Source organism: Sus scrofa, chromosome 2 (assembly GCF_054392235.1).
Source record: "Sus scrofa isolate SSC_HxYL_T2T_F1_AM1 chromosome 2, Sscrofa_HxYL_maternal_Yorkshire_Landrace_v2.0, whole genome shotgun sequence".
NCBI lineage: Eukaryota > Metazoa > Chordata > Mammalia > Artiodactyla > Suidae > Sus > Sus scrofa.
The window spans coordinates 36,200,854-36,222,992 of NC_139384.1; the positions used below are offsets into that span (position 1 = coordinate 36,200,854).

At 39.8% G+C, this 22,139-nt stretch overlaps 1 long non-coding RNA gene across 3 annotated transcripts in view; it reads right to left on the minus strand.

Moving 5' to 3' along the window:
- Positions 1-22,139, minus strand: part of LOC106509390 (uncharacterized) — a 149,537-nt gene that overhangs the window by 51,775 nt on the left and 75,623 nt on the right. The window contains exons 4-5 of one of the 3 annotated variants that reach the window (XR_014837152.1): positions 9,165-9,228; positions 8,679-8,780 (exon numbers count right to left, since the gene is read on the minus strand). This is a non-coding gene — a long non-coding RNA (uncharacterized LOC106509390). Of the gene's footprint in view, positions 1-2,572; positions 5,893-8,678; positions 8,781-9,164; positions 9,457-22,139 lie in introns of those variants that run through there. The other 2 variants (XR_002341535.2, XR_014837153.1) reach the window with 2 other exon arrangements.

Genomic DNA, 22,139 nt, shown 5'->3' on the forward strand with positions numbered 1-22,139 from the left:
GTGTCGAGTGGAAGCAGGGAATACCCCTTGAGAATTTGTAAGTACACACCTGTTTGCACAATGCAGGTGAAGAATTTAATTTGAAAATAGTCCTTCACTGATAGCGTTTCTAAGTCACTGACAAAAGCAATAGAAATCCTTCCTGAAGGAAATCAGCTCTAAATCAAGCCTCAACGAATTACCCCTAAAGTTCTACAGAAAATTTGCAGTTAAAGGTCACCAAAGATGTAAGGACACTGTTCAAGACTTTTGCTATCCTGCTGAGATGGAGAAACAGGAACTTCAGCTATTTTCTCATCTGAAGGAACTTAAAAATAGGGGAAAAAAACTCCCATGAAACAACAGTTTTTCAGACTTTGGATATCAGGCATTGAAAGATAGTGATCTCTGAGAGATGGGAAACACACTAGATGAACCTTACAATTGCTTTAATTTACTGCCTGAAAAGCCTGTGTGCAGGAAGTGGAGCCTGTGCCGAGAGCAGCAGCTGGCTTGAGTTGAGGAGATGGAGCTGAATGTCTGGAGAGGCCAAGGTAATGAACATTGCAGGGCAGGGTACTGGAGAGGGGAAAGATGCACGGAAAAAAGACTCTGGAGATCTTCCGAGAGTTCTCCTAAAGTTGTCAGTCAAGTACTGATCAGTACAATTTCCTGTGAGGAAACTGCCTGAGGCTGGGGAAAGAGCCACCTAAAAGGATTAGAAGGTACAATTCTCAAGAACTACTTCTTGCTTCCACCAGCCAGAGCACAAAATCTCATTATCCCAACCATCCAGTGGAGAGAGTACTCAGAAGAGTACTTGCTTAAAAGAAAGAGCAAAAAAGACAAATAGTTTTCCAATAACTTAACTGCACCCCAGAAGAAGGCTAAAGGACATTTAATAGTCCAAACCTGGAAACAACTCAATGTCCATTATTGCATAATAAATAAATCATTGTTGTATATCATACAATGGAATACTACTCAGCAATAAAAAAGAATGTACAATAGATGCACACTATGGATGAACCTCAGGATCATAATACTGAGTAAAAGGAGCCAGGCTAAAAAGAGTACAGACCATACGATTTCCTTTATGTAAACTTCTAGGAAATGCAAGCTAATCATTTCTGACAAAAAGCAGTGGTTGTTGAAGACCAGGGTGTCAGGATTGGCAGGGAAATTTTGAGGAGGATTCATGAAGGGTCAGGAGAAAGTTTTGAGGAGTAATGGTTATATCCACTATCCTGATTGTGGTGATGCTTCACAGAGCTATACAGTGGACCATTGAACGACACTGTATTTTAATCTGCACAGTCCACTCATAGGTGGATTTTTTCCAATAGTAAATAACAGTACTATACCAAGGCACAACTGGTTAAACCTGCAAGTGTGGAACCATGGACAGGGCAGGTTGACCATAAGTTATAAGTGATTTTCAGCGGAGTGGAGGGTCAGCACTTGAACCCCTGCATTGTTCAAGGGTTAACTGTACATAAGTCAAAGTCTGTCAAATTGTACATCTTAAATATGTGCAGTTTATTGGATCTCAACTATACTTCAATAGTGTCTTAAAAATAAAAAGAAAATCCAAGGAAAGAAGGATCCACAAGTAAGAATTATCAGAAACGACAACTGAAATAATAATTCTTACTGCAGAAAGGAACTTAATTTGGTACCAGCCACTATAAAAACATATAGCAAATGCATTTTATGCCAAAATATGGAAAATATTTCCTTTAAAATTAAGAAAACAGTGATGGTTAGCACTGAATCTACTGCATATCCAGGCTGATACAGTAAAATAAGAAAAAGAAATAAAAATGATAAAGACTAGAAAGTAAGGAGAAAAATATCATTATTGATAATAAGTAATTCTAAAAGTTCCTACAGATAAGTCATTTTACTTAATGAGAGAGTTAGGCACAGTGGCTGAATGTGGTATGAATATAGAAAAAGATGCATTTCTATATAGCAGCTGTGATCAGTTAGTTGCCTTTTAGCAATGTCTACATAAAGCATAAATTTCAAAGGAATAGAAACTCTTGTGGAGAAATGATACAGTACTACTGAATATCATTAAAGACAACGTAAATGAAGGAAGAGATATACAATAATCTTGAATAGAAAAACTCAATTGAGTGAAGATGCCAGTTGTCTCCAGATTTATCAATAGGTTCAATGTAATTCCAGTCAAAACCCAGAAGGGTTTTTAGGAGAAACTTGAAAAAAAGTGGTTCTAAAATGATGTAGAAGAGAAACAAGTTCCAAAGTAGACCAGAAACCTAGGAAGAACAAGATGTGGATGGGCTTGCCTTACCCAGACTTAGAACTCATAAAGTTATAATGATTAAGATGATGGGTAAATAGATCTATGGAACAGAAATATAGAGGCTAGAAACAAACCAATCATATATGCAAACTGAACTCACAATGAAGTCATTGCTGACTGCTAAAGAAAAGATCTATTCAATACATGCTGCTAGCATGATCCATGTGGATTAAAAAAATAAAATAGATTCCCTCCTGGTACCATACTGAAAATCAATATTAGTGGGCCAAAGACTTAATTGTGAAAGCATAAGCATAGCACTTTTAGAAGACTATGTAGTTTAATACCACTTATTGATACAGGAGTTCCTTAGACATTAGAAAAATTAAAAAATGCAAATCATAGAGGAAAAGATTGACAAATTCAATTACAGTACATAACTTCAGTTCATAAAAAAACACATTCAAGAAAGCTAACAGACAAGCCATGGAGTAGGAGATGATATTTGTAATTCATTTTCAACAAATGCTCAACATCTCAAAAATACAAAATATTTTATAAATATATAAGATGTAGGTATCCTAATAGAAAAATGGCCAAAATATATAAACAGGCATTTCATGGAAGAGGAAACACAAATTGTTCATTGGCATAGGAAAGTATCATCCATCTCATCACTAACCTTGGAAATGCAAATTAAAACCACAATGAGCTACAATGGAATATCCACAAATTAGAAACCTTTTTTTTTTTTTTTTTTTTTTTTGGCTGTGCCCATGGTATGCAAAGTTCCCAAGGCAGGGATCAAACCTAAGCCACAGCAGTGACAACACTGAATCCTTAACAACTAGGCCCCAAGGGAACTTGCTACAAAACATTTTAAAAGTACATGTGTTACCAAGTTAGTAAGGTCAGGGAGCAATGTAATTTCTGTGTCCTTCTGGTCTATAAGTTGAGAGAGTATCATTGGAACATTGTTTATCATGATGTAGGAAAGTTAAAACACATACATGCTTTGCAACTCAGTAATGTTTACTAGGCATATGTCATAAGGTAGTTTTAATTTGTCTTTTTCTTCCCTTTTTTTTTTTTTGTCTTTGGTCTTTTTAGGGCCACACCTGCAACATATGGAGGTTCCCAGGCTATGGGTCCAATCAGAGTTGCAGCTGCCGGCCTATACCACAGCCACAGCCATGGGGGATCCCAGCCATGTACGCGACCTACACCACAGCTCACAGCAAACTCCAGATCCTTAACCCACTCAGCGAGGCCAGGGATCAAACCTGCATCCTCATGGACACTAGTCAGGTTTGTTAACCACTGAGCCCTGAAGGGAACTCCAATTTTAATTTTTCTTGATTGGGGTCAGATCACACTGTGGGTAAATCAGTCTTTTTAAAAACAAAAACTAGAGCAGAATATGATAGGATTAAATAGAACAGAATAGAAATAGAGATGATCAGAATATATTTCTCATAGTAAGGTTATGGATTATTTTGTTAACTTTTTTGGATTGCTAATAGTAAGGTTTTGTATTCTGTTAATCATTTTGGTTAGGTTGTAAAATGCCTTTTTTTTTTTTTTTTTTTTTTTTTGCCACACCTGCAGCATATGGAAGTTCCTGGGCCAGGAATCAAACCCACATTACGCAGCCACCTAAGCCACTGCAGTGACAATGCTTCATCCTTAATCCACTGCACCACAGGAGAATTCCTAAAAGGTATTTCTTATTATGAGCTGTGTTAAACAATATTTGAAAGCCATTACCCTAAAAAATATCCTTTATAAGCAATAGGACACAATTAGAAGAATGTCTAAATAGCATTGCTTATAATAACAAAAAAGCTGAAAACAGCTCAAATATCCAAAAATAGTAATGTGATAAATAAATTTTGGATTAGTCATTAATGGAATATTCTACAGAAATAAAAACAAAGGAATTTTGCAGATTAGTCATGCAATGAAATGCACAATAAATAAATAACCTATTGCTATGCACATCAAAATGGGTAAATCTCAAAAAATCGTATTCAATTCAAGAAGTGAGTCACAGAACATAAATCAGTGTGATTCTATTTACATAAAATTTAAAACTAAGGAAAACTGAGTAATATGTTGCTTAGGTCTACACACATAGGCGTTAAAGCCATAAAGATATGCCAGAGCTTGTACTTGAGTGGGAGAGAAATACTTGAAGGTACTAGCAGTGCTCTATTTACCTGAGTGATGGGACACCCGTGCTTGTATTTTACCACTTAATCTGAACAGCTATGCTTATGTGCTTTGGTATGCATGATACATTTCACAAATTAAAATAATTTAGATACAAGTAAAAGAGAACTTAATGGGTGGGGGTGAGATCCTTAAGACAATACATCAGGATGGGCTTCAGCACACAAGTGAGCAGACATTTCTTGAACAGAAGGAAGGGAAGAAGAGTGAGAAGAAGCAAGGAAGAGAGCAGATGCAGGTGTACTTTGAGGGCTGTGTGGAGTGGGAAGGTGTGGAAGAAGCCTGATGGAATTCAAGTTGGATGGACTACTTTTAAGAATATAGGCAGTGGGGGAGCCTTCTGGGAGAGAAAGGGTAGGTATGGGGAGGGTAGAAGGCCTGGGGAGGGTAGCAAAGGAGTAGGAAAGTATTTCACAATGTGGAGCAGATAATGCCACTGATGATACTCTAAGGTGCTTTTCATGGGTATATAGGCAATGTCGTTTTAAACATTTTAATAGTTATGAATTAATTCTAATGCAAAGGTTTTTTTCATTTTAGTAGTTTTGTTGTTTTAATGTCTATTAGGAAAAAAATAATTTTCACATAAAAATTAATATTTTATGGATATTACTTATAAAACAAAAATATTGCTTAAGAATTGAGTTAACTTGAAGAAAGGGATTCAGTATATATTCGCTCAGGTACTACTTTGATATGGCAAAAATCCCGAAGGTGGTGTGCAAAAACCTGGGAGACTTTGACTTAAATAAGACCTCCAATAGGGCATTTGGGAAAAGAGGAGCACAATGGGTGAGAAGACTGACGGGTTGTGCTGAGACTGAGACCCAGCCACCTGAAATTCCAGCTTTTAGCAGTGGCTCAGACCTTAATCCTTCATTGAGAAGCCCCCATCCTTTCATGGAGATGTTGCCAGTAACCACTGAAGAAGTGGGATTTGTCCAATTCAAGATAAAGCAACATAAACTGGAGAGTGAAAAACAGTCCATTTCTTTTCTTTTTTGTGGTTTAAAACAACACAAATGTATTAATTTATAAATCTAGGTACTGGCAAGGCTAACTTCTGCCCTAGAGCTTCCAGAAAAGAATCTATTTCTTTGCCTTTTCAGCTTCTAGAGATCACCTACATTTCTTGGCCCGTGGCCCCTTCCATCTCCAAAGCCAGCAATGCCAGCTGAGTTCTTCTGCTGTCATTTCTCTGACTCTCTCCTTCTTCATCTTTATGTTCAGCAACTCCTGATCCTCTTGTTTGGCTTTAATGCATGTAAGGGGGTATGCAGTTGTGATAGATCATAGCATGGTCCTGAAGGTGGAAACTCTGCCATGGAAACAGATGAGCGTTGCTAACCAAGAGAGTTGCTAACTAATGTCAGGTGACATTTCACTAGGTGAGCAGGGTTGACGAGAAGCTGAGGGAAACAGGATAAAAGATGAGGAGAAGGGCATGCTGAGTAGAGGGTATGTGAGAGGACCCCCCCCAACCTTCCTAGCTAGATGAACACTGACTAACTAGTCTTGATGAGTGAACTGTTCTTTTAGAGCACTGCATTTTTACTTATATCTTTTTGTTTGTTTGTTTATTTTGGTCTTTTTAGTGTCATACCCATGGCCTATGGAGTTTCCCAGGCTAGGGGTCAAATTAGAGCTGTAGCCATTGGCCAACATCACACACAGCAATGCAGGATCTGAGCCACATCTGTGACCTACATCACAGCTCATGGCAACACTGTGTCCTTCCTTAGCCCACCGAGTGAAGCCAGGGATTGAACCTGTGTCTTCATGGATGCTAGTCTGATTTGTTTCTGCTGAGCCACGAAGGGAATTCCCCTTTTTACTTATATCTGAACACATCTCTTTGAAACTTTCTAGGAAGGCTAAAGCAGAAAGCTGTTATCATTGCTTAGACTTATTTGTAACCCAATCTAGACTGTGGGTGTGGATCCTAGAATAGAAAACAGAACTTTGCATAAGAGCAGCCACATATCAGGAACCTGTGGTTGTCTGGGTAGACTGTTATAGGAAATATAGGAAATGTCCTGGGAAACCAGAGTCCACTGATAAATGATGGAGGGAAACGAGCAGTTTCTCAGAGGGGCTGACTCAATGAGTGTGTTGAGTGTGTACTAGTGTTGGTGCCATGATGGATGCTGGGAATCTGACTGATTAATACAGACCTGGTCCCCACCCTTGTGGAACTTAAGCGGAAGAGACAGACGTTAACTAGCTATCCATCACTCTTCATTCTGGCTTTTCCAAAGCCGTTGGAAATGCCAGAATGAAAAGAGCTAAGCATTTAGAGGTAGTACTTGTTTTTGTTCACACACAAAAAAAAAATATATAAAAAAATTCTTTGTATATTCAGTATGGTGCTTCTTTAGGCTCTCTCCACAGAGCCAACCAGTGAGACTGTGGTATGTGCTTACATTTGAAAAAAATGCGTTCAAATTGCTACTTTCCTAGGAACAGCTCAGTTTGCCACTAATCCCAGACATGCCTGTGGGAATGCTAGAATGCATTGACGGCAACGTCTATAGGCTTTTCCTTAAATGTTAGCAAATATATACTAATTTTTTCAATCCTTTTAAATACTCTGAACAATGCTAAAGAGATAACTAGATAAGCATGGAAAACATCATAATTAAGGGGTAGATTCAAGAACTTCAACGTTCATATTTTTTGAGTTCTTGGTATCTCAATAGTATATCCAATATACATTAATGGCTTCTTAATGGGGGGGAGTCTTTGGAGTCCTTGAGGGTCAGTTGATACCCTTCAGGGTTGCCCATGGATTTCCTAATGTTGTATGGAAAATGGTGTAGGGATGGGCCCAGCGCACTCACCAGATGGTCCAAGGGACCCCGGAAAGTCAAGGATCCCTTTTATAAATCCTTTGAAAATGCTTCCACGCATGCCTTCTATGAGACTATTCATGGATAGGTTTGCATGAATGTCACAGAACCTGAGGCAGTGCAGCACAACACAGGGAACCTGGGCTCTAATTCCAGTCCCCTTGTCATCAGCCACATGACCTTGTACAAGTCTCGCTCCCATTTGAGCCTCAGTTTACATATCTATGAAATGAGGGAAAGAACACTTTTACTTCCTACTTCCTATAGTTTTCATGGCAAATGTGGAAAATGTTAGGGAAACGTCAAGGTGCTATGCACGAGCAAGAGGCTTTAGACAATGTTTACTCTCCATACCTGTAGACAGTGTTATGTTCTTGGTCACTAGAGGGAGCTTTAGGATTCAGGGGAAAGAAAAACCAGCGATGCCTCTCCTTGAAAGCCTGAGGCCTCTAGGAGGGATTCTTTAAAAAGCTTTTTGCCATTTATAAACATCCACTTAGATTTTTTCCTTCTTTCTTTTCCTTTTTTTAAAGCTCAAATAAATGCCTATAAGAGCAAATATGATCACGGTTTCTGGTAACACAATATTTTTCTACTCTTTATAACATAGAATTTTTCCTTCTGACTTTTTCTATGGTAAATTTAGGTTGTACATAAATACAAGGATTTTCCACAATCAATTTAAAAGAAAAAAAAAGGTAGAAAACAACTTTCAAGAGGGCCATAGGAAGAAAGTACTTTTCCCTTAGCGAAAAATGATTCACCACACTTTCTGTGACATGTGGAGATGGTTGTTTGAAGATTTTGGAATTAGGCAGGATGGGGGAGTTTGTTGCCTTACTTTGGTGAGCACTGAGAACTCTGAATTTGGATGTCCTACTGTTACTCTCTGCAGTTCTTAATTGGTGGGCTTTTTTCAAGTCAGTTTTTTTTTTTTAAAGATTTTTATTTTTTATATTATAGTTGATTTACAATGTTCGGTCAATTTCTGTTGTATTCTCAGGGTAGTTATGGAGAGATAGAAATTTTATTCATTGAAAGAACTTGACTGTTCACCAGAAAACCTAGAATGGTTTGAAGGAGGAAGTATGATAGAGTGAAAGATAATGACCTGGCACATTGGGGAATTGCAATTTCACTGACTCGCTCTATGTTTGGGGGATAATTTTTGTTCCCTTTTAGGACCTCAGTTTCCCTCTCTGCTTCCGCCATCCCCCCTACCCCACACATATACACCCAAGGTTGGATGGTTTTTCTTCATGAGGTGTGGATTATTAAGTGACCAGACTCAGACCCCAGGTCATGAAAAGCCAAGTTTTACAGGAGCATGAAATTCATAGACTTACCTCATTTTCGATCCAAATTTCTTTGGAGAAAGTAGCGTCTTGATATTTCTCTTACCTGCAGTTCTTTGGGTTGTATTCTAGTCCCACAGTAAAAAAAGATGCCTGTAGAAAACAATGAGCATCATGGTTTCATACACATTTACAAGGAGCAATGTAAAGACAGTTGCTAGTACCCACCAGCCAACCTGGCCAATAAAATTGTTAAGCCTTGGTTTACCAAATTTTCTGAATTCTAAGGTAGACTTCTGCAAAGTCTACCTTCCTCATTTTATGTTTTAAAACTGGGGATACATCTGTGACTTATACAGAGGAGTGTTGATCATCCTTACTGAAAAGATTCTTTTAGATCTACAGTTTTTTTTGTTTGTTTGTTTTTTTACGATCAATGGCCTTTTGGAATTGAGGAAGTATTTAGGAAGTACTTTATTTTTGTTTTGTATATTTCTCCCACCTACAGGCTCAAAAAGCTCCCCTCTGCTGGCCTACCTGAGCTCTTCTTTCGACTCTTGGCAGATCAGGAGTCACCCTTGCCGGAAGTAGTTTCTCTCTGCTGATGGAGAGGCAGGAGGTAGCAGGTTATAAAGGATGAGGCCCTGTTAGGCTCATTCATAGCAGTTTATGAAAAACAGCTGCCTTTCCTTGTTGAGGCCCTTGTTGAAGGCTTTTCTATCCTTTCCACTGAAGCCTAATAACTAACCAAGACTAATCAGCTGATTTGGGTCAGAACAAGCCAGAGGCTCTGCCAGCCAACTTTAAGCACGGCTGTACCATGTTATCCACAGGAAATTTGCTGCAACAATGCCAATGGCTTGCTCAATGATTCCATTAATGATTACAATTGCAGTGATTTTCTCCCCTTTTTGTTTTCCAGGGGCTGCTATTTCTTCTTAAAGGTTTCAGATGGTGAAGGTCAGCAAATGGGCAACAGAATCACTGTTCCCTAATTTAGGGCTTCTCAAATTTTAAGACACAAATCACTGGGTCTGTGTTACAATGCAGATCCTGATTCAGAAGATCTGGAGGTGGGGCTAAGGATGGAAGGAGCTGCTCATACCAAAGCTGCTGGTCTGTGGACCATGCTGAGTAACAAGGCCCTAGTTAGTTTGTTTTTTTTTTATATTTTTATTTTTTTTCCATTATAGCTGGTTTACAGTGTTCTGTCAATTTTCTACTGTACAGCATGGTGACCCAGTTACACATACATGTATACATTCTTTTTTCTCACATTACCAGGTTCCATCGTAAGTGACTAGACATAGTTCCCATTACTACACAGCATGATCTCATTGCTAATCCATTCCAAAGACAATAGTCTGCATCTATTAACCCCAAGTTCCCAATCCATCCCACTCACTCCTCCTCCCCCTTGGCAACCACAAGTCTATTCTCCAAGTCCATGATTTTCTTTTCTGTGGAAAGGTTCATTTATGCCTTATATTAGATTCCAGATATAAGTGATATCATATGGTATTTGTCTTTTTCTTTCTGACTTACTTCACTCAGTATGAGAGTCTCTAGTTCCATCCATATTGCTGCAAATGGCATTATTCTGTTCTTTTTTATGGCTTAGTAGTATTCCATTGTGTATATATACATCTTCCTAATCTAATCATCTGTCAATGGACATTTAGGTTGTTTCCATGTCTTGGCTATTGTGAATAGTGCTGCAATGAACATGCGGGTACATGTGTCTATTTCATGGGAAGTTTTGTCCAGATATATGCCCAAGAGTGGGATTGCTGGGTCATGTGGTAATTCTATGTACAGTTTTCTAAGGTACTTCCATACTGTTCTCCAGAGTGGTTGCACCAGCTTACATTCCCACAAACAGTGCAGGGAGGTTCCCTTTTCTCCACAGCCCCTCCAGAACTTGTTATTTGTGGACTTATTAGTGATGGCCATTCTGACTGGTGTGAGGTGGTATCTCATGGTAGTTTTGATTTGCATTTCTCTAACAATCAGGGATGTTGAGCATTTGTTCATGTGCTTGTTGGCGTAGTTAGTTTTTATCGCTAGTTTCTGTTTGCAGCTGATGCATCTTAGTAGGATGAAGGATGATTTTTTTTACTCAGACACTGTCAGAAGTGAAGAATGAATGTCATGATTTTAAAGCCCATGGGAAATCGTGAGGTCACAGATTTCATCTTCTGAATTAACAATTAAGTTTTGAAAAGCCATGACTTTGAACTCTATTTTTTTTTTACAAAGCTAAGTATTGAGAATAGACTCAGCATGTGCACAAACACAGAAAACAGAATCCAAGCAGATCCGACTTTCCACATGAGATCGCAAAGCAGCTATTTATTTGAGTTTATTATTTTTTATTGGCAAGCATCATGCTCTGCGCTACATCCAAGTAGGGATCTGGTGGGCACTGCCTGAGAGTTTGTGTACCCATTTCAGCGGCTCCAAATCATCTGTGTACTTCATCTTTATCCTCACTGCCAGGATCCCAGTCTAATTATTGTTTGCGCAAAGAAGTGAGTCTTCCTCAGGGGTCAAGGATTTTCAGGTTTGTTTTGAATATTCTCAGGTTTTTTGAGTTGCTGTCCTGAGTTTTGAGAACTTCAATGTGGCTTATCGTCTATTGGTTTGGATCTGCCGTCATTTCCGCAATTTCTGTTTCTTTGGTTAAACTGTAAGTTTGTTATAATTGGAGGCCATGCTTTTATCTGATAGGGCTGAGAAACTGGAAGGAAAGATTTTTTTTTTTTTTTTTTTTTTTTGTCTTTTGTCTTTTTGTTGTTGTTGTTGTTGTTGCTATTTCTTGGGCCGCTCCCGCGGCATATGGAGGTTCCCAGGCTAGGGGTTGAATCGGAGCTGTAGCCACCGGCCTACGCCAGAGCCACAGCAACGCGGGATCCGAGCCGCGTCTGCGACCTACACCACAGCTCACGGCAACGCCGGATCCTGAACCCACTGAGCAAGGGCAGAGACCGAACCCGCGACCTCATGGTTCCTAGTCGGATTCGTTAACCACTGCGCCACGACGGGAACTCCCGATTTTTTTATTTTTTAAAAATTTTTAAAGATTTTTTTCTATTATAGTTGATTTACAATGTTCTGTCAATTTCTGCTGTACAGCAAAGTGACCCATTCATACATACATATATATATATACACATACATCCACACACATTCTTTTTCTCATATTCTCCTCCATCATCTTCCATCACAAGTGACTAGATGTAGTTCCCTGTGCTATATAGCAGGATCTCATTGCTTATCCACTCCCAATGCAAAAGTTTGCATCTATTGGAATGAAACCTTAAATTCGTCTAATCCAATATCCTCTTTAAAAATCTGAATTTCTACAAGCCAGCCTCTGGTTCAAACACATTTGGTGATAAGGCTCTTACTACTTGATAGTCTCTCCTTTGAACCCTTCTGACTGTTAGGGCGCTTTTCTTGATATTGGGTCAAGGCATCTCCCAGCAGCTCTTGCCAATTAGCCCAGTTTTCCACAAGGGGGAGAATACCTTTGACCTGAATAGAATACAAATACAGTATGTATTGTCAGGCAACTGACTCTTGTTCAGGGCCAAGGCTTGGGGGTTCTCCGTGCCTTTGGCAGCTCCTCATGCAGCTCTTCATGCAGCTTCCTGCTCCTGATAAGAAGTCAACTTGGGTTGAGACCCGGAGCTGTGTGGCCAGAGACTGCAGGGGCTGTGGTAAAGCAGGGACGTCACTGCTTATAAGGACTGGAGCCCACTTCAGTACAGGGACTTCAGATTTCCCGCATTTCTTTCTTAAATGCAGCCTGACTTAAGCCTGACACGAAATGCAGGATGAGGATTCATGATTACTCATGAATATTTTACACAATTGGATCATTCCATAGGAATCTTAGAAATGGCTCTCATTTCCAAAATGCTTATCTTTCCTTTAGTTCTCACCTAAAGCAAAACTTTAAGCTTGCAAAGTTGGACTCCAGTCTTCTCTCCTATCCCCCCTTGCAGCACCATTCTACCCTTTCATTTTATGCTCTGCAGGTGACTTGATCTCTGTTTTCCCCCTTGCAGTATTGTTCTATGCCTGGGGCCATTCATTGCCTCTTTCTGGCCCTTTTCCCTCATTGAAACTTAATTGTCCTCTGTCTGATTCTCTCAGCAACTGGATCTATCCAGTGGGCTGTTAATAGGTTTTGGTCCCCTTAACACATCCTTGATAATGCGTAGGTAGCTCTCGCTTTATCTGCCGGTCTCAGCATCATAATTTCTTAATGCAGTCAAACATGTCTCCAAAAGGCCCTTAGGTAGTGGCTTTTTAGTGTGGAGGGATCCGCATCATGATAAGATTATGGATGAGAAAATACCTTCGTCTGTGGGCACCTGAGCATAACTTTACATCATCCATCACCTCATTATATGGGACCAGTTCTGTTTTCCATAAACATAACAACAGTTCTTATTGCATGTGATTTTTTTCCCCTTTCTTTCTTTTTTTTTTAAAGTCTTGCCTGCAGCATGTGGAAGCTCCTGGGCTAGGTGTTGAATCAGAGTTGTAGCGACAGGCGTACACCAGCCACACTAAAGCCAGATCCAAGCCACATCTGTGACCTGCGCTGTAGCTTGCAGCAATGCCAGATACTTAACCCACCTAGCAATGCCAGAGCAAACCCGCATCCTCACAGACACCATGTTGGGTTCTTGACCCACTGAGCCACAATGGGAAGTCTGTGATTATTAACTATAGTTACTATGTTCCAGGTACCGTGCCTATGGCTTAACAGATTTCTCATCTAATGTTCAAAACAACCCTGTGATGTAGGAAAAATTATTTTCATTTTACTAATGAGCAAACTGAAGTTCAGAGAGGTTAGACAGTTTGTTTAGCATCACACAGCTACTACATTGCAGAGATAGGTTTCAAACCGAGGTCTCTCTGACAGAGGCCCATGCTCTTAACCAAGCAGTTTCCTTTTCTCTGATCAACCAGCAGAGCAGAAGCCTAGGGTCAGTGAGTTTCCTCAGACATGCCCTGCTGTGTTCACCTTGAATATAACTTTTCTACATTGCTTGGGTATGAAAAAAACTGCCAGTTTGCTCATTTCTCTCTTCTCAGTTCTCACCTCTCATTTTTCCCTGCTGAGAAAAGCTTCTTCTGGCTTCTGCGTGCACAAGAGTAATAAGTATTTGTTATTTAATTACAAGGATTTGTTATGGAATAAGAGGCGGGATGGATACTAACACGTTCCATCTGGGGCCAATTAAAAAGAACCATGCTCCTGAGTATATGTGGTTTTTCTTTTTTCAGAAGAGGAACAGTTCCAGCCAGGCTTTGGCGCATGGAGCATGGCATGATTTAATAGGGCTTGGATGACTGGGACCTCTCCATGCAGTTTCTGAGAATGCAAGATGGTTCATCATCTCTCACTGATGGGAAACATAGTTGCCTGGAGGGTCAGCCCTGGGTCGGTGGACTGACACCTGTGCCTGGATTTGTTTTTTTTTTTTTTTTTTTTTTTTTTTTTAAGGGCATATGCATGAAAGTTGCCTTTGGGGGACCAAGAGAATAAAATGATGCTGAAATGCTGCTTTCAGAATAAATGCATCAGTTTGCAAAAATCCACAGGGTTTCCCGGAGTGGCCACCCACAGAGGAAGCAACATCTGGTTGTCATGCTGTCACAATGGGGGAGAGCAATGCGTGGGCACAGGGCAAAACAGAACGTTCCTCAGAACTGGATGGAAGACACGTAGTTAGGCTGAAGCCGAGAGGCAGCAGACCTCCACAGGCCCAGGAAAACGATGAGCTGAGTAAGACCACAGACCCTAGGTGCACTTGTACTTGTCCTGTGACACCTTAGGGATTGCATTTTTTTTTTAAAGTTTTTATTAAAGTATAGTTGATTTACAAGGTTGTGATCATTTCTACTGCACAACAAAGTGATTCAGTGATACATGTACACACATCCATTTTTTTCAGATTCTTTTCCCATATAGGCCATCACAGAATACCGGGTAGAGTTCCTTGCACTGTACAGCAGGTCCCAAGTGGCCAATCATTCCATATACCTCAGTGTGCATATGCTAATTCCAAACCGCCAGTCCATCCCTCTCCCCACCACTTTAGAGATTTTGAAATCAAGTTAACATATAAATCAGAGAAATATGTACCTCTAGAGAGATTCTTGCATGTGTTTAGGACAGAAGAATACTAAATGACTATTTTTTTTTTTTTTGTCTTTTGTCTTTTTTATGTTGTTGTTGTTGTTGCTATTTCTTGGGCCGCTCCCGCGGCATATGGAGGTTCCCAGGCTAGGGGTCCAATCGGAGCTGTAGCCACCGGCCTACACCAGAGCCACAGCAACACGGGATCTGAGCCGCATCTGCAACCTACACCACAGCTCACGGCAACGCCGGGTCGTTAACCCACTGAGCAAGGGCAGGGACCGAACCAGCAACCTCATGGTTCCTAGTCGGATTCGTTAACCACTGCGCCACGACGGGAACTCCTAAATGACTATTTTTAATAAGCATATATATCCTTGATAATATATTGAGCTGAGGCCCTGATATCCATGAAAGACAATTTCCATTAATTAGCTAATTCACTCATTCATTCATTCATTCACTTATCAATTCATTCATTAATGCATTCATTCACTATGTAAACACTTGTTTACCAAGTGTTTCCTCCATGCCAGGCCTTGTGTTATGTGCTTGGGCTATCTATAAAAAGGAACAAGAGACTGTCTCACCTCTCAGGAAACTCATAGAATGAATACTCGTGGTTCAGGATGCTTACAGGAACCCTGGGAGGGTCACAGAACCATCCCACAGGCAAACATGAAAGCCTCCTGGGGGAGATGTCACCTGAGCTGGGTCTCACAACTCTGTCAGGAGTTATCCCCCAACGTTCTGTATTTGCATAGTTTCCCTTCGCCATTTTAACCACAGAAGGGAAGAAGAGGCTAAGTACATATTGTCCTGGGGAAAGGAGATGGTCGGGTGTAAAGCAAAGAATAGCCATCTCCATGTTCAAATTGGAATGTTGGAGGGAGCGTGCAGGCCATTGCAGACTCTGGCATTGGATAACTACATCTGGGATCTCTACCACTTCCTAGGTGTGTGTACTGGAGCAGATTGCTTAGCATCCCAAGGTCAAGTGCTGCATAGGGTTTCCAGATTTCTTCAATGAAAGAACATGTGTAAAGCATTTGCTCAGGCCCTGGCTTATTTACATGTTAATAAATATCAATCATGATTAATTCTGTTGTCATGAGCAGTGTTCTTTCCCTGATGACCCTTCTAAGCTCCCTGAATCTTTTGTTCTTGATTTTTGCCTCCAGGGCAAAATAGAGGGACAGGAGAAACAAAACGAAGAGAAAAAAATTTCAGGTATGATGGTGATTATTATCCTCTTGTACGGGGTTAGAACAAAAAGAAGATCCTCCAAAGAACAGGAGCATTGTGCTCTTTTCTCCTTCCTATCCCAATCCTGCTTTGAGCCCACTTTCTTAGAAAGGCAAGAGTGTCAGTGACAGGCAGTTGTAAAATATAATTGACAATATCTAATTCAGCTGCTATTAGAGAACCTAACATCTTCCTAACAGAAAATTCCATTAAAAAGTGCTGGTTGCTAACTCAAGTTTTACCAAAGGGTACAGGTATCGGGTGTGAAGAGGGATGGACTGGGGGTTTGGGATTGGCATATGCACACTGAGGTATATGAAATGATTGGCCAATGGGGTCGTGCTGTATAGCACAGGGAACGCTACCCAATACTCTATCATAATCTATGTGGGAAAGAATCTGAAAAAGAATGGATGTGCATTTATGTATAACTGAATCACTTTGTTGTACAGCAGCAAGGATCACAGTCTTGTAAATCAACTATACTTCAATAACACTTTAAAAATGAAAAAAAAAGCAAAAAATTCATCCACCAGAAATACTCTCACAGGTGAACAAATATACACATTCAACGTGTTCAGTGTAGCATTGTTTATAATAGAGACAAACTGTAAAAAGTCCAAATATTCTAGGGACTAGCTAATTGAATTGTGGTATATTCATGCAATAAATTACTTTGCAACTATTTACAAAAGAATCAGTGTGAGCTGTTATGTATTGACCTAGAAACATGACCAAAATATATTGTTAAATGAAAAAACTGAATTGCACAGCAATGTGTAAAATGATTCTATGTTTTTTTTACATATGTGTGAATGCACACACACACCCAAATAAATATAGGAGACAAAAAAAGAAAAGGTGCTAGTTGCAGTAAATCATTTCCTCAGGAGAGAAAAAGGTGATGGTGGTGGGGATGAAAACCAAAGGAGAAAGATGATGCTGATGCAGTGGCCAAATATGGGGATGGGAGCTGCTGTGGTGGGCCTGCCTGAGGTGAAGAGTTTAGGTGGAAGTGGTGAAGATTTACCATCACTAAAGTGTGGTTAAGAAAAAAATCTACCCTCAGAACAGGAAGATGACAAGGAAGAGAGACCTATCTCACATGGGTCTAGAACTCGAAGTTACCTATGTGCATGGTCCTGGAATGACCGGCCACACCTGCCCAGCTGAGAAATCATTACACAAAGTGACCTCAGGACAGTGATATCCCAGGCAGTGATAATTTCAGAGCCCTTGGCAGAAGCAAACACTCTGACAAATGGACTTTAAGTGAAAATGCATTATTAGGGATAAAGAAGTTCATTTCATAATCTAACATAAGCAATTCACCCCTTGTATGTAGTTAATACTATGGCTGCAAGTATATTTAATACAGAAATCAATTGATTTAGAAAGAAACACTTGAAAATCTGTAGATAGTAGGTTTTTTAAAAAATCTCTCTTAGTAATTAATAGATTAAAAAGTCAAATATCAGGAGTTCCCTGGTTGCCTAGTGGTTGAGGATTTGGTGCTGTCACTGTTGCCTGTGGCTCAGGTTTGATCCCTGGCCTGAGATCTTCCACATGACATGGGTGTGTCCAAAAATTTTTTAATTTTTGCTAGTCTATGGAGTTCCCAATGTGGCTCAGTGGAAATGAATCTGATTAGGATCCATGAGGATGCAGGTTTGATCCCTGGCCTCACTCAGTGGGTTAAGGATCTGGCATTGCTGTGAGCTGTGGTGTAGGTTGCAGATGAGGCTCAGATCTGATGTTGCTCTGGTTGTGGCATAGGTTGGCAGCTACAGCTCCGATTGGACCCATAGCCTGGGAACCTCCATATACCGTGAGTGTAGCCCTAAAAAGAAAAAAAAAATTTTTTTTACTAGTCTACTAATAAAAAATAGATTAGTAGCTTAATCTAGTTACATGTATGTGACTCAACAATGGATTACTTGCTAGCCCACAAAGGAAATCTCATCAAACACCAAAGACTTAGTAACATACAGGATATTTTCTCTGACCCTCTCCAATAAAATATAAATTTGAAAAGAAAACAATATTTGGAATTACTTTATACATTTGAAAATGAGAAAGAGAGAATGAAAAACACTTCTATAGACTATGGTATATGCAATAGTCAGATTAGTATGAATTATGCTGCAATAATGCACAGACCTAAAATAGCTCAAGATCTTAAAACAATGGAAGTTTATTTCCTATTTATGGTGCGTTTCCAGTGTAAGCCAGTTGGGAGCCCTGTTCCCAGTTTGCTTTACTCTAGGACCCAAGCTGATGGAGCTTCCATCACCTGGGCTAGTACCAGTTGCAGTGGTGGAAGGAAGAGTATGTAGCTTCTAAAGTTTTTTGTCCCAAATGCTACTCATCACTTTCACTCTTTTATGTTGTCTAAAGAGCATCTATTTCCATGGCTGACTTCAGGATGGAGACCTGAATGAACATGCCAGTGACCAGCATTAATGATTATCAAAAAGAGAAAGAATCCTGAAAATGAGGAAATATTTACATCTAAAAAAATAATGAAAATATAACACATGAAAAGTTGCAGAATATAGCTAAAGTTGTAGAGTAAAATTTACAGTCTTTTTTTTTTTTTTTTTTTTTTTTTGTCTTTTTAGGGCTGCACCAGTGGCATATGGAAGTTGCCAGGCTAGGAAATGAATTAGACCTGAAGCTGCTGGCCTCAGACAAACAGTATAAGAAAGTAAGGTTGGAGTTCCCGTCATGGCTCAGTGGTTAACGAAACCTATTAGTATCCATGAGGACATGGGTTCAATCCCTGGCATTTCTCAGTGGTTTAAGGATCTGGTACTGCTGTGGCTGTGGTGTAGGCCAGCAACTGTGGTGTAGGCCAGCAGCTATGGCTCTGATTTGACCCCTAGCCTGGGAATCTCCATATGCCACGGGTGCATCCCTAAAAAGACAGGAAAAAAAAAAAGGAAGATTATATCCAGTGTTGTGGCAGCTGTAGGCTGTGACTTGGATTTGACCCTGCCAAGGAACTTCTGTATGCTGAAGTGTGGTCAGAAAAAAAAAAAAAAAAGGAAAGAAAGATTATAAACTAGCCATATTATCAATACATGTGCTTGAAAAATCAAGATACTAGAAAATTCATGAATTCATTAAAATATAATTGGATTTATCATAGGAATGCAAAAAATGGGAAAATGAGTTGACATTAAAAAGATAAAAGGAGAAAAACATGGTTGTCCCCACAGTGTTTGATAAAATTCAATACCTATTCATGATTAAAAGTGCGCAGCCAACTCAGGAAAAGGCTAATAGAAAGTATCTTGCTCATTTATTAAGAACATCTACCAAAAACCTACAATAAACATTTTTAAGGATGAAATATTAAAATTATTTTCTTTAGAATTAGGAACAAGAGAAAGATCCCTTCTGTCCATGGGGGTTGGGAGAGGGGGAAGAGAAACAGTTACAGAAATGGAGAGACATACCATGTTCATTGATGGGAAAAGAAAAATACCAATGTCAAGAAAATATCAATTCTCCCAAATATCAGTTCCCCCAAATTAACTTGCAACTTACAGCAAAAAACTCAAAAGGGTTTTTCCTGGAACTTAATCAAATGATCTTAAAATTGATATAAAAGGGCAAAATTAAATATCAAAAAAGGACAGTCAAGATGGGAGGGGTATTGGAATTCTTCTACCAGATCTGAACTTATTATAAAGCTGTAATTAAGATTGTGTGGTGTCATGACAAGTGTAGACAGAACAGAGCCCAGAAGGCCACCCACACAGACATGCAAACTTGACATGAGGAATGTGACATTACTGGTGTAGAAAGTATGGTGGTACTGGGACTAAGTGATACTAGGAGAACTGGTAATCCATTTGGAAACAAATGTAATTCCTACCTCACATCTAATCCAAAATGAATTCCTGAGAAATTATAAACCTAAATGTGAAAGTTGAATATTGGAAATTTGTAGAAGAAAATCCAGGAGAAATATTTTTATGATTTGGAGGATTTTTAAAATTCTTAAACAATATTTTGATTTTTTGATTCCTAAACAAGGGAAAGAACAGATGAAAAAAATGATAAATAAGACTCCATTAAAATAAAAATAAATCTTCTGGACACTAATAGCAATGACTATTTGTGAGGATTAAATATATTGATACATGAAGAGTAGTTAAACTTTACTGTGAACCTGAACACATAGTAAGCATTACAAGGTATTTATATTATTTCTTTTACAGGGGTATTCCCCCACCCCAATAATTACAACAAAGCTAGTTTTCCCTCTTTAAGGCACACATCTTCTCAATATGCAACAAAAGATGTAACTAAAGGAAGAGAATATTACCTGAAAAACAATATGAAAATAAGTATTTTATTCCCAGGCAAACTTGGCAGTTATTTTAGTCTCTTCCATGGGAACCAGTCTTCATTTGCATGAGCTCTGTAGATTGTGGTCTTTTCTTGGTAATGTTAACATGGAGCAAATTCCTCCCGGTGACTTGTTTTGTGTGCTCAAAATACAGCTACTGATGTCTCATAGGAATGTAACTGCTGGCAGCCCCCCAGCAGGTCTGAGAATGTCTTACTATTGGGGTCTGAGCTGCTTAGTGTGGAAACCAGGAGCCCTCTCTGTATTCACATTTGACCCTGAGTCGTCATTTTACATTTCTATCTGGGCCCTTCCACATTTTTCTCTTGCGGGCTGCGGAAATAAATAAGTGAACTTGCATTCCTGCTTTATGTTAGACTGCACCAAAATATTGGTATAATCAGAAGAGAAACATTTGTAGAAGCTCTGGGAGTCTTAGATATTAATCATTTGACAGATAAAAATCAGGAGATTCTGGGCTTATGTTGATTACGGAAGGGAAGGGTGGTCTTAAAAAAAAAAAAAGTCATTCCTCAAAATGATATTATTTCTGGCTCCTTGGCCGAGTCTGAATTTCAAAAGGCGATCTCTCTAAATCCAAGTACTTCTGCATTACAAATAAACGAGTATTACCAGGCACCCCTTAAGTAGCAGCTAGAGCTGTTTTTGCTTCAACCCATAGCACAGTTCAGAAGGTCAGACGTGACCACAGTATCTCCTGTTATTTCAGAGCTCACATGTGTTTGCCTTGGCGCCATTTCCCTGGCATTTGGTTTCTGTTATTTTTCCATGGGTTTGGCTTGCAGGAATCAAAGAAGCGTATTTTTGAAAATAAGAGAAGTTTGTAAAGATGAAGTATCTGAACTGGTGGTGACTGGACCCAGTGGGGGCAGTGCATGTGCTTCCCTATTTTCACCTAGTAGCATGGCCCTGACCTTGCATATGGCAAATGCAAGTAATGGGGAAGGTGGTGGGCTGCTCCTCTTTCCAAGGTGGGCCAGAGCCTCATGCTTGGGCCCCAGCCAGTCTCCAGGAATGCTCAGCTGTCTTCATGCAGGGTACCAATTGAAATCAAAGCTAAACACTCAGGAGAGTGGAGAGGGCCTCTCTTGACAAACCATTTTCCATTTTCAGTCACAGCTGATGGTTGTCAATGGGTAGATACCGAGATTGGCCTGTTGCTGTGGCTTGTTTTTGTTGCTGTTGGGAGTTCTCTGCAGAATGCATGTCTGGAAATAAGCACTCACTCTGTATACCACTGGTAAGATCACCACTATGGGGTTAAACTGACAACAGAGACCTCAGGGCCGAACTGTGTCTGTCTACAGGTGGCACGTAGAAGAAGAGGTAGTCGGTGGGGTGGGAAGGAATGGTGTGTAGCACAGTGGTTCTCAAACTTGTCTGCACATTTAGATCATCTTGGAAGTTTCAAAAACTATCCATACCTGTGTTCTACTTCAAGAGGTTGTGATTTATTTATTTATTTTTTGCTTTTTAGGGCACACCCGTGGCATGTGGAAGTTCCCAGGCTAGGGGTTGAATCAGAGCTGTAGCCATTGGCCTATAATGCAGGATCTGAGCTGCCTCTGTGACCTACATCACAGCTCACAGCAAAGCTGGATCCTTAACTTGCTGACTGAGGCCAGGAATTGAATCCTTGTCCTCATGGATACTAGTTGGATTTGTTTCTGCTGCGCCACAATGGGAAATCTTCAAGAGATTGTGATTTAATTGGTCTGCAGAG